The sequence below is a fragment of the Canis lupus genome, chromosome 29 (genome assembly GCF_003254725.2).
Source record: "Canis lupus dingo isolate Sandy chromosome 29, ASM325472v2, whole genome shotgun sequence".
Classification (NCBI taxonomy): domain Eukaryota; kingdom Metazoa; phylum Chordata; class Mammalia; order Carnivora; family Canidae; genus Canis; species Canis lupus.
This window is the reverse complement of record NC_064271.1, coordinates 32,547,565-32,553,453: the sequence shown is the minus strand read 5'-3', so window position 1 is coordinate 32,553,453 and position 5,889 is coordinate 32,547,565.

The window sequence follows — 5,889 nt, the reverse complement described above, 5'->3', positions numbered from 1 at the left end:
CCCTAGTTATCTTTGACTTTCTAAGTTCCTCTTTCTAGTGCAGTTTCACCCTCTGGTCTTAGTTCTGCCCCGGAGGAAGCCAGTTTTCAAGACGGCCCCCTCCAATGCCCACCTCCTAGTAGTCATCACACCCTTGCGTGCCTCCTGCACAAATGGTACCAGAGTTACCGTGTGACCAAGAACAAATGGCAACCGTGATGGGATGTCACTTCTGAGATGAAGCTGTAAGAGACTGCAGCTTCTGTTTTGGGTCCTTTCCTACTCATTCACTGGTGCATGCTCACTTGTTTTCCTTCCCTATTGTGGGGGAAGCTGGCTGTTGTGTAGAGAGGACATTCAGGCAACCTGTGGAGAAGCATGTGTGATGAGGCTGTTTGTCCAACAGCCAGTGGGGAACTGAGACCTGCTGATAGTTCCAGACATAAAGTTGGAAGGGCATGCAGGCTCAGTCGAGCCTTGAGATGCCCGCAGCCTCATTAGACAGCTTGACTGTAACTTCCTGAGACCTTGAGTCAGATGGACCCAGCTAGGGTGTACCCCTCCTAGACACTTGCTCTTCAGAACTGGGAAAACACAGAGGCTTGCTGTTTGAAAGCTGCTAAATTTGGGGGGAATTTGTTATGTAATAAGAGATAACTAATACTACCCCTTAAAGCCATTTACTTACATTCATTTTTAATATAATATATAATAATTATATATAATATATAGCAATAATGATATTTACTGAGTTTCCAAGTACTGTTCTCAGCACTTTACATGAGTTAAGTTATTCACAACAACCCCATGAAATTTATATTTTTATTATTTCAGGTTCCTTTTTAAAAAAATTATTTATTCATAAGAGACACACAGAGAGAGAGAGGAGAGAGAGAAAGACACATAGGCTCCCCTGTGGGGATCCTGACATGGGACCCGATCTCAGGACCCTGGGATCACGACCTGAGCCAAAGGAGATGCTCAACGACCCAGCCACCCAGGCGTCCCTATTTCAGGTTCCTAGATAAGAAAAATTGTGTGTGTGTGTGTGTGGGGGGGGGTTGCCCAGAGGGTTAAGTAGCCTTCCTAAGGTCATAGAGCAGGTTAAGAGTGTTACTGGGACTTGAAGGTGGGAGTCCGACTTTCTGAGCCAAGCTCTCAGAAGGTTGCATCAAGCTGTAGGCTGGGGCTCTAGCCATCTCAAGCCTCGGTGGGAGCTGGAGAATCCGTTCCCAAGATCGCTCACATAGTTGTCAGCAGGCCTAATTCCTTACTGTTTATTAGCCAGAGGCTTCCTTCCTCGCAACAGGAATATATCTCATTAGCGAGTTTAAAAATGAGATCACACCATATAGGGCTTTCTTTTTTTTCACTCACCAACATATTGTAAAGATTTTTCCATATAACTAAACGTTTCTAACCATCAATTTTTAAAGGCTTTGTATACAAACTCCCACCTTGAAAAGACAGATTTCTTTAGGCAAATCAACTGAAATTGTGAAATACTTTCCCGCTTTAATTTATGCAGTAAGACAGGGAAACTTGATTCACCACGATGGCTGTCAGCTACTATAGAAAAAGTGAAATTTGTGTTTTTGACAGCAGAGCTCTTACGTACAATATAGTACTATATACTAATATTTACCTTCTTTTTTGTAATTACAAGATAAAGAATGTTTAAAACTTGATATTCTACAAAAATTAAGTACTCTTTATTTAGTGCCAAATGCAATGAATAATTCATTATTGTAGCGAAGGAGAAACATTTCAGTCATTGAAAATTTCTTCCTGACTTGCCTGGATTATGGTCTTTCTTCTTCTTCTTCTTCTTTCTTTTTTGGTAAGGTGTCATGAGAGTGAGAAACGTCTGCCAAGGGAAGGGGGGAAAGTTTCTCCCATCTCTGACTTTCACACAAAGGCATCCTACTTAGAGACTCTTTTATTATTTGTTCGGGGGAAACAAAGCTCATCCAGCAGGTTTGCGCTGCTGCTTGCTTGCAGTCGCATCGCTGTGTATGTGAAATTGGCTTAAAAGAGCCCCAAGCGAGTTGCCATTACAAACACAAATCCTACACCTTGGGAAAAGGAAGTCAATCAGATGAATACCTTCAAACTGATGTTTCAGGCATGAGATCACTTCAGGGAAAATGGATCCCAGCAGGGAGTTGGGGTGGGGGGGCTCTAAAGAGAAGTTAAGACTTGAAAAACAGCCACAAAAAATTGCAGCTATTCCAAGAGGATTTAACTTGAGATAAAACAAATTCTTCATGTTATCTGTTTAAAAAGTCATTTGATTATAGATGCATATATACATAGACATTTTGTTTTTGAGATACAGGAGGGTATAGACTTATAGGGCTTCCCAGTGCATCACTCCTTGTGATATCTTTAATTTCTTGTTTTGCTCTCCTTTACTGAAGATTGGTAATAGACTAGAATACACAATGTTTATAATTTTTTTCATGTTTTCCACCAACATCACTCACGTTAAGAGTTATGTGAATTTTCTCTAAATTCTAATCTAAGTCTTTTATTATTATTATTTTTTCTAATCTAAGTCTTTAATTGGTTTTGATTTGGCATAATTCTTTACATGCTCTCAGTGGAATACTCTTGAAGAGTTGGATTATAACCTGTGGAATATAGCTTTCACAGGTCAAGTTACAGAAATCTATTTTTGAGGTATAAGCCAGAGCGTTATTGTAGGAAGTTTCTGCAGGTCCAGAATCTGTATCGCCCAGAACAATATTTAGGATTTACACTCTTTTTTTTTTTTTTTTTTTTTTTTAAGATTTGGCTTCTAATTCTGATTTTTATCTATTTTATTTTTATTTTTTTAAATTCTGATTTTTAAAAACTAGTTGTAAGACGGAACCTGGCATTTATTACAGCAATATATTCCATACTGTTATGAATATTATGGCTGACTACTTCATAAGAATTTGTGACTTTTGGGCAACTGGTGGAAGTTAAGAATGAGCTAAGTTTTTTTTTTCTTTAGCAGCTGGAGGGTCGATTCATCTAATGCTCTTCAGAAAACACCTCAGGAGTAGAATTTAGCTCAGAACCAGGAGCCAAACACCATTTCCATTTATTCAGCTTGTATGAATGTTACAGGAAGTAACTTATAGGCGCTAAACATTTGATGTAAAAATAAAAATTCATTTAAAACTGGCCTTGAGTCTAAAGTTCATTTTAACAATTTTATTACTTCAACTAGGATAAAATATATAATTAACTATAAATAATGTATAAATAGCATGTAAAAATAACTGTGTTTGAGAAGTCTCCCAAATAATGAAGCAATTATGCACAATAAAGAAAAATACAGGGGCACCTGGGTGGCTCAGTTGGTGAAGCATCTGCCTTCTGATCAGGTCATGATCCCATGGTCCTCGGATGGAGCCCTGCTGGGGCTCCCTGCTCAGCGGGGAGTCTGCTTCTCCCTCTCCCTCTCCCTCTGCCCTTCCCCCAAGCTCATGCTCTCATGCTTTCTCTCACTTTCTCTCAAGGGAATAAATAAAAATCTTAAAAAAAGAGAGAGAAGAATACACATAGAAGGCTGTAGTAGGGTGTTTCTCTGCATATAACTTTAGGTTAACAAACTTTCTCAAGGCTAACTTAGGCTCCAAGAGCATACTTACCCGTGATTTTAACATTTCAGCATTTCAAAACTTGGTACAAGCCTTAAAGTACAAGTTTTGAATGCATTAAGTAGTTAATCTTTTTTTCCTCCGGGCACAAGATTTATTTTTGCCAATAATACTTCCAGTTACTAGTTGGTGCTTCCCAAAAGAGAACTAATCAATGGTTCTATTACTGTTTTCCTTCTTAAAGACTTGAAGATCAGTGACCCTATTGGCCAATTTTCAAAGAATGTGGTTCAGGCTTAGTGAGAGGCTCTTGACAAATCTCTTCCTGCTGTGCAGCCAGTTGTGGCCATGACACAGAGCTTGCGCAGCCAACATAGCACCCAGACCACAGAAGGGTTGCCTCATAGCGCCCCGGCGCCTTCCCTGCTGCCCAGGCTCAGCATTTAGAGTAAATGCTTCCTATTTGCTGGGCCACACATATCCAAACACCCCATACACTAGGGCTCTCTGGGTAACGAAGACTGTTCTTCTTCTTCTTCTTCTTCTTTTTTTCCCCAATATTTTTTATTTATTTATTCATAGAGCCACAGAGAGAGAAAGGCAGAGACACAGGCAGAAGGAGGAGCAGGCTCCACGCAACAAGCCTGATGTGGGACTCGATCCTGGGTCTCCAGGATCACACCCCTGGCTGCAGGCGGTGCTAAACCGCAGCGCCACCGGGGCTGCCCCATGGAAAACTGTTCTTTAAACAGCACCTTGACATTTTACTTCTGTCCATTTGTTCCCTTTTTCTTTTCATTTCCATTTTGCTTTATGTTTTTTATTCTGCAACTTAGTTTGAAAGCTTGAGACCCCCGCAGCAGTTTAAAACCTGCTTAAAACCAATCTTCTCTCTTTGTTTCCCAGTACTTGGAGAATCCTGGGGGTTCTTTATCAAGAAAAATTCATTTTTGGGTAGTTTAGCTCCCTTTGCAGGATAGGCTCATTTTTCTCTCAGTTACCCATAAGACATGTCTTAAATTTTCCTTCAAAATAGAGTTCTTCTGGGCAAATTCGCGGCTAACTGACTCATCAGAGATATTCTGTTAAGTCAAACTAAAAATTAAATGAAGTTATAAAGCAAATTGAAAGAGTGCCACATTGGAAGTTTGGGACTGGGCCTCCGGTTCCGCCTCTACAACTTGCTAGGGGTGCCTCATCTTGATTAGCTTGGTCTTGACTGAATCTCAGTTTCCACACATCTTTTACTTAACATTTAGCAATGTAAATTATATATAATCAATATGTTGATAACTAATCAATACATAAACTAACATTTATCAAAAAAGAAATATTTATCAGATATATACAATATGCACACCCATACATGTAGGGATAGTTATGAAAGCAAAGTTGAATTATCTAAAACATAAGATTATATATAGTATAATAACTATATTCATAATATAATTATATTAGATATTATGTGATAATATTACACAGTCTCCACATAATATAAAGAGAGTATATCATTTTCTCCTTCTTCTTCTTTTTATATATTTTGTTCTTGTAGTTGCATTACGTGTTGGGCTGGGTTCTAGACATCTGGTTTTCTCCCAGTTTTTCTCTTTGCAATGCCTCATCCAGAGGGAAGGCCCTTCCCGCTGTAGGAGAGTTAGTGCAGTACCAGAAAGAAACTAGTGTGTTTAATAAATGCAATAGGGCAGCCGGGGTGGCTCAGCTGTTTGGCACCGCCTTCTGCCCGGGGTGTGATCCTGGAGACCCGGGATCAAGTCCTATGTCGGGCTCCCTGCATGGGGCCTGCTTCTTTCTCTGCCTCTCTCTCTCTCTCTCTCTCTCTCTCTGTGTCTCTCATGAATAAATAAATAAAATCTTAAAAAAAAATAAATGCAATAGAGCAGCCTCTTATTACATACTTCAGATGTCACAAGCTCTTAGAGTTTAAACCATATACGCATTCAATGTTCCTGCCATCTGGATATGAGCTCGGCCCTGGAAACAGGAAGATCCTTGAGAGATGATGAGATCCTTCATTGACTCCCATCATTTTGGGGGCTCACATCTCCACTTTGCAGATGAGAAAACAGGCCCAGGCTTCGGCCTCTCCGCGGAGGTAAGGGGTCGCTGACCCCTCCAGGCGGCCTACTGGCAGCCAGACCTTTTGCAAGCTTGTTTTCAGAGGCCCGCGGTGGGGGTTCCTTCCAAGCGGGCCCGGGGGGTGGGGTGGGGCGGATGGAGGTGCCCCCGCCCCCCCCCCACCCCGGGGCTCGGGGTTAAGCGCAGCCCCGCCCGCCCGGCCCTTCCCAGCGCGACGGGC